The 12764-nt window shown below is 49.1% G+C and overlaps 1 protein-coding gene across 1 annotated transcript in view; it reads right to left on the bottom strand.

Annotated features, from left to right (window-relative positions):
- klhdc3 (kelch domain containing 3) overlaps positions 1 to 12542 on the bottom strand; it is a 129274-nt gene extending 116732 nt beyond the window's left edge. The window contains exon 1 of the mRNA XM_078204548.1: positions 12413 to 12542. The gene's annotated coding sequence lies outside the window, so the exon portion shown is untranslated. The remainder of the gene's footprint in view (positions 1 to 12412) is intronic.
- Positions 12543 to 12764: the final 222 nt, after the last annotated feature.

The following is a 12764-nucleotide window of genomic DNA, read 5'->3' as shown; positions in this document are numbered from 1 at the left end:
GTTATACACTTTGGAGGAAATAATAACAAATGGGATTACTATCTCAATGGAAACAAATTAAAACATGCTACCGTGCAAAGGGACCTGGGGGTCCTTGTGCATGAGACGCAAAAGCCCAGTCTGCAGGTACAACAGGTGATCAAGAAGGCAAATGGGATGTTGGCCTATATCGCGAAGGGGATAGAATATAAAAGAAGGGATGTCTTGATGCACCTGTACAGGGCATTGGTGAGGCCACAGTTGGAATACTGTGTGCAGTATTGGTCCCCTTATATGAGGAAGGATATATTGGCATTGGAGGGAGTGCAGAGAAGGTTCACCAGGTTGATACCGGAGATGAGGGGTTTGGATTATGAGGAGAGGCTGAGGAGATTGGGTTTGTACTCGTTGGAGTTTAGAAGGATGAGGGGGGATCTTATGGAGACTTATAAGATAATGCGGGGGCTGGATAGGGTGGAGGCGGAGAGATTCTTTCCACTTAGTAAGGAAGTTAAAACTAGAGGACACAGCCTCAAAATAAAGGGGGGTCGGTTTAAGACAGAGTTGAGGAGGAACTTCTTCTCCCAGAGGGTGGTGAATCTCTGGAATTCTCTGCCCACTGAGGTGGTGGAGGCTACCTCGCTGAATATGTTTAAAGCGCGGATGGATGGATTCCTGATCGGTAAGGGAATTAAGGGTTATGGGGATCAGGCGGGTAAGTGGTACTGATCCACGTCAGATCAGCCATGATCTTATCGAATGGCGGGGCAGGCTCGAGGGGCTAGATGGCCTACTCCTGCTCCTATTTCTTATGTTCTTAAATGTTGTCAATGTCCCTGCCTCAACCACTTCCTCCGGCAGCTCATTCCACACACGCACCACCCTGTGTGTGTAAAAGTTACTCTGTAAAAACTTGCCCCTCACATCTCTTTTGAATTTCTCCCCTCTCACCGTGAGGGCAAGTACCCTAGTATTAAACATTTAAACTCTGGGGAAAAGATTCTGGCTGTCAACCCTATTTATGCCTCTCATAATTTTATTTTCTTCTATCAGGTCTCCCCTCAGCCTTTGCTGCTCCAGAGAAAACAACTCTCGTTTGTCCAGCCTCTCCTCTCATCCCCTCTAATCCAGGCAGCATCCTGCTAAACCTCTTCTGCACCCTCTCCAAAGCCTCCACATCCTTCCTGTAACGTGGCCACCAGAATTGAATGCAATACTGTAAGTGCGGCCTAACCACAGTCTTATAAAGCTGCATCACGACATCCTGACTTTTGTACTCAATGTCCCAACAAATAAAAGGCAAGCTGCCATCCACCTTCTTTACCACCCCGTCTACTTGTGTGGCCAATTTCAGGGGTGATTCCCCTCACACTGGGTGTGTTTTTGGGGTGATTCCCCTCACACTGGGTGTTTCGGGGGGTGTGTTTGGGGTCTGGGGGTGCCTGTTCCTCTGTGGGTGTGTTTGGGGTCTGGGGGTGCCTGTTCCTCTGTGGGTGCGTTTGGGGGTTCTGTGAGCGCGTTTCTGGAGGTATATTTGGGTTATATTGTTTTGGGATTATGTGGTGTGTTTTGGGATTATGTGGTGTGTTTTGGGTTTGTGTGGTGTGTTTTGGGGTTGTGTGGTGTGTTTTGGGATCATGTGGTGTGTTTTGGGATCATGTGGTGTGTTTTGGGATCATGTGGTGTGTTTTGGGATCATGTGGTGTGTTTTGGGATCATGTGGTGTGTTTTGGGATTATGTGGTGTGTTTTGGGATTATGTGGTGTGTTTTGGGATTATGTGGTGTGTTTTGGGATTATGTGGTGTGTTTTGGGATTATGTGGTGTGTTTTGGGATTATGTGGTGTGTTTTGGGGTTATGTGGTGTGTTTTGGGATTATGTGGTGTGTTTTGGGGTTGTGTGGTGTGTTTTGGGGTTGTGTGGTGTGTTTTGGGATTATGTGGTGTGTTTTGGGGTTGTGTGGTGTGTTTTGGGATTATGTGGTGTGTTTTGGGGTTGTGTGGTGTGTTTTGGGATTATGTGGTGTGTTTTGGGGTTGTGTGGGGGTGTTTCTGGAGGTCTATTTGAGTGATTTTGGGGTTATCACACTGGGTGATTTGGGGTTTGGGGATGTATTTGGGGATATTTTGGGGGTGTTTTGAGTTTATTTGGGATCTGGGGGATTATTTGGATGTGTTTTGGGGGTGATTCCCCTCACAATGGATGATTTGCAGTTTATCTGGGGCCTGGGGTGTATCTGGGTGTATTTTGGGGTCTGCGGGTGTATCTGGATTCATTTGGGGATATTTTGGGGGTGTTTTGGGTGTATTTGAGGTCTGGGGTGTATTTGGGGTCTGCGGGTTTATTTGGGGATATTTTGGGAGTGTATCTGGGTGTATTTGTGGATATTTTGGGGGTGTTTATTTACAGATTATTTGGGGGGCTATTTGAGTTTATTTGGGGGTGTTTGGGCTGTGGGAGTGTATCTGAGTGTATTTGGGGATATTTTGGGGGTGTTTGGGCTGTGGGAGTGTATCTGAGTGTATTTGGGGATATTTTGGGGGTGTTTGGGTTGTGGGAGTGTATCGGAGTGTATTTGGGGATATTTTGGGGGTGTTTGGGCTGTGGGAGTGTATCTGAGTGTATTTGGGGATATTTTGGGGGTGTTTGGGCTGTGGGAGTGTATCTGAGTGTATTTGGGGATATTTTGGGGGTGTTTGGGTTGTGGGAGTGTATCTGAGTGTATTTGGGGATATTTTGGGGGTGTTTGGGCTGTGGGAGTGTATCTGAGTGTATTTGGGGATATTTTGGGGGTGTTTGGGCTGTGGGAGTGTATCTGAGTGTACTTGGGGATATTTTGGGGGTGTTTGGGCTGTGAGAGTGTATCTGAGTGTATCTGGGGATATTTTGGGGGTGTTTTGGGTGTATTTGAGGTCTGGGGTGTATTTGGGGTCTGCGGGTTTATTTGGGGATATTTTGGGAGTGTATTTGGGGTCTGGGTGTATTTGGAGGTGTTTATTTACGGATTATTTGGGGGGCTGAGTGTATTTGGGGATATTTTGGGGGTGTTTGGGCTGTGGGAGTGTATCTGGGGGTGTATTTGGGGATTTTTGCGGGTGTATCTGGGTTTATTTGGGGATATTTTGGGGTCTGGGTTTACTTGCAGGTGTATCTGGCTGATTTGGGGCTGTATCTGGGGGTTTGAGTTTATTTGGGGGTGATTTGGGGATATTTTGGTGGTGACTTCTCCTCACACTGGGTGATATAGGGGAATATTTGGGGGGCAGGGTTTATTTGGGGTCTGCGGGATTATTTGGGGGTGTTTCTGGGTTTATTTGGGGGTGTATTTGGGGGTGTATTGGGGGGTAGGGTTTATTTGGGGTCTGCGGGTGTATTTGGAGGTGCATCTGGGTTTATTTGGGGGTGTATTTGGGGTCTGTGGGTGTATCAGGGTTTATTTGGATGGCTATCTGGGTGTATTTGGGGATATATTATGGGGGGTGTTTGGGCTGTGGGGGTGCATTTGGGGTTTATTTGGGGATATTTTGGGGTCTGCGGGTTTACTTGCAGGTGTATCTGGCTGATTTGGGGCTGTATCTGGGGATTTGAGTTTATTTGGGGGTGATTTGGGAATATTTTGGTGGTGACCTCCCCTCACACTGGGTGATATGGGGGTGTATTTGGGGGCAGGGTATATTTGGGGTCTGCGGGATTATTGGGGGTGTATCTGGGTTTATTTGGATGGCTATCTGGGTGTATTTGGGGATATTATGGGCTGTAGGGGTGTATTTGGGTGTTTTTGGATGGCTATCTGGGTGTATTTGGGGGTGTATTTGGATGGGTATCTGAGTGTATTCAGGGATATTTTGCGTGTGTATTTGGGGATGTATTTGGTTGGGTATCTGGGTGTACTTGGGGATATTGTGCGGGTGTTTTGGGGTCTGAAGGAGTATCTGGGTGTATTTGGGGGTGTATTTGGATGGGTATCTGGGTGTATTTGGGGGTATTTGGTGGGTATATCTGGGTGTATTTGGATGGGTATTTGGGGGTGTATTTGGGGACATCTTGCGGGTGTGTCTGGGTGCCTTTGGATGGGTGTCTGGGTGATTTGGGGATGTTTTGGGGTCTGCAGGGATATCTGGGTGTATTTGGGGGTGCCTTTGGATGGGTATCTGGGTGTATATGGGGGTGTATTTGGATGGGTATCTGGGTGTATTTGGATGGGTATCTGGGTGTATTTGGATGGGTATCTGGGTGTATTTGGATGGGTATCTGGGTGTATTTGGATGGGTATCTGGGTGTATTTGGATGGGTATCTGGGTGTATTTGGATGGGTATCTGAGAGTATTTGGATGGGTATCTGGGTGTATTTGGATGGGTATCTGGGTGTATTTGGATGGGTATCTGGGTGTATTTGGATGGGTATCTGGGTGTATTTGGATGGGTATCTGGGTGTATTTGGATGGGTATCTGGGTGTATTTAGATGGGTATCTGGGTGTATTTGGATGGGTATCTGGGTGTATTTGGATGGGTATCTGGGTGTATTTGGATGGGTATCTGGGTGTATTTGGATGGGTATCTGGGTGTATTTGGATGGGTATCTGGGTGTATTTGGATGGGTATCTGGGTGTATTTGGATGGGTATCTGGGTGTATTTGGATGGGTATCTGGGTGTATTTGGATGGGTATCTGAGTGTATTTGGATGGGTATCTGGGTGTATTTGGATGGGTATCTGAGAGTATTTGGATGGGTATCTGGGTGTATTTGGATGGGTATCTGGGTGTATTTGGATGGGTATCTGGGTGTATTTGGATGGGTATCTGGGTGTATTTGGATGGGTATCTGGGTGTATTTGGATGGGTATCTGAGTGTATTTGGATGGGTATCTGGGTGTATATGGGGGTGTTTTTGGATGGGTATCTGGGTGATTTGGGGTCTGTGGGTGGATTTGGGAGTGTATGGATGGGTATCTCGAGTCACAGAGGTTTACAGCATGGAAACAGGCCCTTCGGCCCAACCTGTCCATGCCACTCTTTTTTTTAAAAACCCCTAAGCTAATCCCAATTGCCCGCATTTGGCCCATATCCCTCTATACCCATCGTACCCATGTAACTGTCTAAATGCTTTTTAAAAGATAAAATTGTACCCACCTCCACTACTACCTCTGGCAGCTTGTGTCCGGGGCAGCGCTCCGAAAGCTTATGGTATTTGCTACCAAATAAACCTGTTGGACTTTAACCTGGTGTTGTGAGACTTCTTACTGTGCCCACCCCAGTCCAACGCCGGCATCTCCACATCATGACAGCTCGTTCCAGACACTCACCACCCTCTGTGTGAAAACATTGCCCCTCTGGACACTTTTGTATCTCTCCCCTCTCACCTTACACCTATGCCCTCTAGTTTTAGACTCCCCTACCTTGGGAAAAGATATTGACTATCGAGCTGATCTGTGCCCCTCATTATTTTATAGACCTCTATAAGGTCACCCCTCAGCCTCCTACACTCCAGAGAAAAAAGTCCCAGTCTATGGTTGGGCGGCACGGTAGCACAGTGGTTAGCACTGCTGCTTCACAGCTCCAGGGACCTGGGTTCGATTCCCGGCTTGGGTCGCTGTCTGTGTGGAGTTTGCACATTCTCCTCGTGTCTGCGTGGGTTTCCTCCGGGTGCTCCGGTTTCCTCCCACAGTCCAAAGATTTGCGGGTTAGGTTGATTGGCCATGCTGAAAAATTGCCCTTAGTGTCCTGGGATGCGTAGGTTAGAGGGATTAGTGGGCAAATATCTAGGGATATGGGAGTAGGGCCTGGGTGGGATTGTGGTCGGTGCAGACTCGATGGGCCGAATGGCCTCTTTCTGTGCTGTAGGGTTTCTATGATTCTATTCAGCCTCTCCTTATAACTCAATCCATCAAGTCCCGGTAGCATCCCAGTAAATCTTTTCTGCACTCTTTCTAAAGAACAAAGAACAATACAGCACAGGAACAGGCCCTTCGGCCCTCCAAGCCCGCGCCGCTCCCTGCTCCAAACTAGACCATTCTTTTGTATCCCTCCATTCATGTGGTTATCTAGATAAGTCTTAAACGTTCCCATTGTGTCCGCCTCCACCACCTTGCCCGGCAGCGCATTCCAGGCCCCCACCACCCTCTGTGTAAAATATGTCCTTCTGATATCCGTGTTAAACCTCCCCCCCCCTTCACCTTGAACCTATGACCCCTCGTGAATGTCACCACCGACCTGGGGAAAAGCTTCCCACCGTTCACCCTATCTATGCCTTTCATAATTTTATACGCCTCTATTAGGTCACCCCTCATCCTCCGTCTTTCCAGTGAGAACAACCCCAGTTTACCCAATCTCTTCTCATAACTAAGCCCTTCCATACCAGGCAACATCCTGGTAAACCTCCTCTGCACTCTCTCTAAAGCCTCCACATCCTTCTGGTAGTGTGGTGACCAGAACTGGGCGCAGTATTCCAAATGGGGCCGAACCAACGTTCTATACAACTGCAACATCAGACCCCAACTTTTATACTCTATGCCCCGTCCTATAAAGGTAAGCATGCCATATGCCTTATTCACTACCTTCTCCACCTGTGACGTCACCTTCAAGGATCTGTGGACTTGCACACCCAGATCCCTCTGCATATCTACACCCTTTATGGTTCTGCCATTTATCGTATAGCTCCCCCCTACGTTAGTTCTACCAAAATGCATCACTTCGCATTTATCTGGATTGAACTCCATCTGCCATTTCTTTGCCCAAATTTCCGGCCTATCTATATCCTTCTGTAGCCTCTGACAATGCTCCTCACTATCTGCAAGTCCTGCCATTTTCGTGTCGTCCGCAAACTTACTGATCACCCCAGTTACACCTTCTTCCAGGTCATTTATATAAATCACAAACAGCAGAGGTCCCAATACAGAGCCCTGCGGAACACCACTAGTCACAGGCATCCAGCTGGAAAAAGACCCTTGCACTAAATTCTAGTTTAATAATATCCTTTCTATAATAGGGTGATCAGAACTGTACACAGTATTCCAAGTGTGGCCTTACCAATGTCTTGTACAACTTCAACAAGACGTCCCAACTCCTGTATTCAATGTTCTGACCGATGAAACCAAGCATGCCGAATGCCTTCTTCACCACTCTGTCCACCTGTGACTCCACTTTCTAGGAGCTATGAACCTGTACCCCTAGATCTCTTTGTTCTGTAACTCTCCCCAACGCCCTACCATTAACTGAGTAAGTCCTGCCCTGGTTCAATCTACTAAAATTCATCATCTCGCATTTATCTAAATTAAACTCCATCTGCCATTCGTCAGCCCACTGGCCCAATTGATCAAGATCCTGTTGCAATCCGAGATAACCTTCTTCACTGTCCACCATGCCACCAATCTTGGTGTCATCTGCAAACTTACTAACCATGCCCCCTATATTCTCATCCAAATCATTAATATAAATGACAAATAACAGTGGGCCCAGCACTGATCCCCAAGGCACACCGTTGGTCACAGGCCTCCAGTTTGAAAAACAACTCTCTACAACCACCCTCTGGCTTCTGTCAAGAAGCCAATTTTGTATCCATTTAGATATCTCATCCTGGATCCCGTGAGATTTAACCTTATGCAACAACCTACCATGTGGTACCTTGTCAAAGGCCTTGCCAAAGTCCATGTAGACAACATCAACTGCACTGCCCTCATCTACCTTCTTGGTTACCCCTTCAAAAAACTCATTCAAATTTGTGAGACATGATTTTCCACTCACAAAGCCATGCTGACTGTCCCTAATCAGTCCTTGCATCTCTAAATGCCTGTAGATCCTGTCTCTCAAAATACCTTCCAACAATTTACCCACCACAGATGTGAGGCTCACTGGCCTGTAATTCCCAGGCTTTTCCCTGCAGCCCTTTTTAAACAAAGGAACAACATTTGCCACTCTCCAATCTTCAGGCACCTCACCCGTGACTATCGATGATTCAAATATCTCGGCTAGGGGACCCGCAATTTCCTCCCTAGCCCCCCCACAATGTCCTGGGATACACTTCATCAGATCCCGGGGATTTATCTACCTTGATGCGCTTTAAGACTTCCAACACCTCCTTCTCTGTAATATGTACACTCCTCAAGACATCACTATTTATTTCCCTAAGTTCCCTAACATCCATGCTTTTCTTAACAGTAAATACTGATGAGAAATATTCATTTAGGATCTCACCCATCTCTTGTGGATCCGCACATAGATGACCTTGTTGATCCTTAAGAGGCCCTACTCTCTCCCTTCTTACTCTTTTGCCCTTTATGTATTTGTAGAAGCACTTTGGATTCTCCTTTGCCTTATTTGCCAAAACAATCTCGTGTCCCCTTTTTGCCCTCCTGATTTCTCTCTTAACTCTACTCCTACACCCTTTATACTCTTCAAGGGATCCACTTGATCCCAGCTGCCTATGCATGTCATGTGCCTCTTTCTTCTTCTTGACCAGGGCCTCAATATCCCGAGTCATCCAGGGTTCCCGACTTCTACCAGCCTTGCCCTTCACTCTAAGAGGAATGTGTTTACCCTGAACCCTGGTTAACACACTTTTGAAAGCATGCCACTTACCAGACATCCCTTTGCCTTCCCACAGACTCCCCCAATTAACTTTTGAAAGTTCCTGCCTGATACCATCAAAATTGGCCTTGCCCCAATTTAGAATATTAACTTTTGGGCCAGACATATCATTCTCCATAGCTATCTTAAAACTAATAGAATTATGGTCACTGGTCCCAAAGTGATCCCTCACTAACACTCCTGTCACCTGCCGTTCCTCATTTCCTAAGAGGAGGTCAAGTTTTGCCCCCTCTCTAGTCGGGCCATCCACATACTGAATGAGAAATTCCTCCTGAATATACTCAACAAATTTCTCTCCATCCAACCCTCTAATACTATGGCTGTCCCAGTCAATGTTGGGAAAGTTAAAATCCCCCACTATTACCACCCTATTTTTCTTGGAGCTATCTGTAATCTCCTTACATATTTGCTCCTCAATTTCCCGCTGACTATTTGGGGGTCTATAGTACAACCCGATCAAAGTGATTTCCCCCTTCTTATTTCTCAGTTCTACCCATATAGACTCAGTGGCCGAACCCTCGGATATATCCCCTCTCAGTACGGCCGTGATGCTTTCCCTAATCAAAAGTGCAACTCCCCCTCCTCTCTTACCTCCTGTTCTATCTTTCCTATAGCATCTGTACCCTGGGACATTGAGCTGCCAGTCCTGTCCCTCCCTTAGCCATGTTTCAGTAATTGCTATAATATCCCAGTCCCACGTACCCATCCATGCCCTGAGTTAATCTGCTTTGCCCGTCAGGCCTCCTGCATTGAAATAAATGCAGTTTAATCTGGACTTCCCTTGCTCTCTGTCTTGCTTTTGCCTGATCTGTCTGGTACTAGGATTACTGACACTGCCTTTACTACTTAATGTGCTCTCTTTAACTTCTGTGCTGTCCTCAAACTTCTCTTCTGTCTCCCTACTGCTTTGGGTCCCACCTCCCTGACAAACTAGTTTAAACCCTCCCGAGTGGCTCTCGCAAATCTCCCCGCCAGGATGTTAGTCCCCGTCCAGTTCAGGTGTAACCCATTCCTCTTGAACAGATCAGCCCTTCCCCAGAAAAGATCCCAATGATCCAAAAATCTAAATCCCTGCCCCCTGCAGCAGCTCTCAAGCCACGCATTCATCTGCCTAATCTTCCTATTCCTACTCTCACCAGCATGTGGTACCGGTAATAGTCCTGAAATTACTACCGTCGAGGTCCTGCACTTTAGCCTTCTGCCTAACACTCTATATTCACATTTCAGGACCTCATCCCTTTTCCTACCTATGTCGTTGGTACCAATATGTACAACGATCTGGGTGATTTGGGGATATTTTGCGGGTGTTTTGGGGGTCTGCGGGTGTGTCTGGGTTTAGTTGGGGGTATATTTGGATGGGTATCTGGGTGACTTGGGGATATTTTGCGGGTGTTTTGGGGTCTGCGGGAGTATCTGGGTTCAGTTGGGGGTGTATTTGAATGGCTATCTGCATGGTTTGGGGATGTTTTGGGGTGGATGGGTGTATTTGGATGGGTGTATTCGGATGGCTGGTTTGGGGGTGTATCTGGGTGATTTGGGGGGGTGGCGTGTATATGGGTGGCTATCTGGGTGATTTGGGGGTGTATCTGGATGGTTTGGGGATATATCTGGGTGATTTGGGGTGGTTTGGGGGAGTATCTGGGTGATTTGGGGTGGTTTGGGGGAGTATCTGGGTGATTTGGGGTGGTTTGGGGGTGTATTTGGATGGCTATCTGGGTGGTTTCGGGGTGTATCTGGGTGATTTGGGGGTGTATCTGGGTGATTTGGGGGTGTTTGCGGGTGGATCTGGATGGCTATCCCGGTATATTTTGGGGTGTTTTCGGGTCTGCGGGAGTATCTAGGTGATTTGGGGGTGTATCGGGATGGCTATCATGGTGTGTTTGGGGTCTGCGGGAGTATCTGGGTGATTTTGGGGGTTTGGGGGTGTATCTGGGTGGTTTGGGGGTGTATCTGGGTGGTTTGGGGGTGTATCTGGGTGGTTTGGGGGTGTTGTGGGGGTTTGCGGGTGGATCTGGATGGCCATCTCGGTATATTTAGGGGTGTTTTCGGGTCTGTGGGAGTATCTGGGTAATTTGGGGGGGTTTTGGGGTTTGCGGGTGTATCTGGATGGTTTGGGGGTGTATCTGGGTGATTTGAGAGTGTATCTGGGTGATTTGGGGGGATTTGGGGGAGTATATGGGTTATTTGGAGTGTTTGGAGGTGTATCTGGGTGATTTGGGGGTGTTTGGAGGTGTATCTGGGTGATTTGGGGGTGTATCTGGGTGATTTGGGGGTGTATCTGGGTGATTTGGGGGAGTATCTGGGTGATTTGGGGGAGTTTGGGGGTGGGTTTGGGGGTGTTTCTGGGTGATTTGGGGGTGTATCTGGGTGGTTTGAGGGGGTTTGGGGGTGTATCTGGGTGATTTGGGCGAGTTTGGGGGTGTATCTGGGTGATTTGGGGGGATTTTAGAGTTTGTGGGTGGATCTGGATGGCTATCTCTGTATATAATGGGGTGTTTTCGGGTCTGCGGGGGTATCTGGGGGATTTGGGGGTTTGCTGGTGTATCTGGATGGTTTGGGGGAGTATCTGAGTGATTTGGAGGGTTTGAGGGTGTATCTGGATGGTTTGGGGGAGTATCTGGATGATTTGGGGTGGGTTGGGGGAGTATCTGTGTGATTTGAGGGGTTTGGGGGTGTATCTGGGTGATTTGGGGGTGTATCTGGGTGATTTGGGGGTGTATCTGGGTGATTTGGGGGTGTACCTGGGTGATTTGGGGGTGTACCTGGGTGATTTGGGGGTGTACCTGGGTGATTTGGGGGTGTACCTGGGTGATTTGGGGGTGTACCTGGGTGATTTGGGGGTGTACCTGGGTGATTTGGGGGTGTACCTGGGTGATTTGGGGGTGTACCTGGGTGATTTGGGGGGTTTGTGGGTGTATCTGTGTGATTTGAGGGATTTGGGGGTGTATCTGGGTGATTTGGGGGTGTATCTGGGTGATTTGGGGGTGTATCTGGGTGATTTGGGGGTGTATCTGGGTGATTTGGGGGTGTATCTGGGGGGATTGGGTGATTTGGGGGTGTATCTGGGGGTATTGGGGGTGGATTTGGGTGGCTATCTGTGTGATTTGGGGGGGGTTTGGGGTCTTGCGGGTGATTTGGGGGTGGGTTTGGGGTCTTGCGGGTGATTTGGGGGTGGGTTTGGGGTCTTGCGGGTGATTTGGGGGTGTATCTGGGGGGTTCGGGGGTGTATCTGGGGGGTTCGGGGGTGTATCTGGGGGGTTTGGGGGTGTATCTGGGGGGTTCGGGGGTGTATCTGGGGGGATTGGGGGTGTATCTGGGGGGTTTGGGTGATTTGGGGGTGTATCTGGGGGGTTCGGGGGTGTATCTGGGGGGTTTGGGGGTGTATCTGGGGGGTTTGGGGGTGTATCTGGGGGGTTCGGGGGTGTATCTGGGGGGATTGGGGGTGTATCTGGGGGGATTGGGGGTGTATCTGGGGGGTTCGGGGGTGTATCTGGGGGTATTGGGGGTGTATCTGGGGGGTTTGGGGGTGTTGTGGGGTTTGGGGGTGGATTTGGGTGGCTATCTGTGTGATTTGGGGGTGGGTTTGGGGTCTTGCGGGTGATTTGGGGGTGGGTTTGGGGAGTACCTGGGTGATTTGGGGGGGGGGGTTGGGGTCTTGCGGGTGATTTGGGGGTGGGTTTGGGGAGTATTGGGTGATTTGCGGGTGTATCTGGGCGGCTATCCCGGTATATTTAGGGGTGTTTTCGGGTCTGCGGGCTGCCTCTCCAGCCTCGGGCCTACCGGCTCAGGCTCGCAGCCACTCGCTCCACGAGAATCCGGACCCAAGTGCCCCTCTCTCCACGCCCTTACCTGACTCGGCGTCCCCGAGGCTTAGCCCGGCCCAGCCGGCTGCTCCCTCCGCCCGGAAAACCCCCACCGTCCGCCCGCTGACTTTTGCAGTTTTCCCCTGCCGACAGAAATTGCCCCTTAAAGGTGAGTTATCTGCAATTCCCCAGAGCGGGATTGGTACAGTCCGGGCTCTCCCTGATCCAGCGGAACAGATAGACTCGTCCATTACAGAATAGGAGACGAAGACACACTGCCAAAATGGTGCAGTGCGCCTGCGCAGAGACAGGGAGCTGTTCACATTGGGAGGACATGTTTGGTGCGCGTGCGCATGTCAGCGCCGACGCCTGTGCCGCATGCGCAATAGCGAAAGACA

The sequence above is a fragment of the Mustelus asterias genome, unplaced genomic scaffold (genome assembly GCF_964213995.1).
Source record: "Mustelus asterias unplaced genomic scaffold, sMusAst1.hap1.1 HAP1_SCAFFOLD_379, whole genome shotgun sequence".
In the NCBI taxonomy this organism is placed as follows: domain Eukaryota; kingdom Metazoa; phylum Chordata; class Chondrichthyes; order Carcharhiniformes; family Triakidae; genus Mustelus; species Mustelus asterias.
The sequence above is the reverse complement of the archived record's forward strand: the minus strand, read 5'-3'. Positions and strand labels throughout refer to the sequence as shown.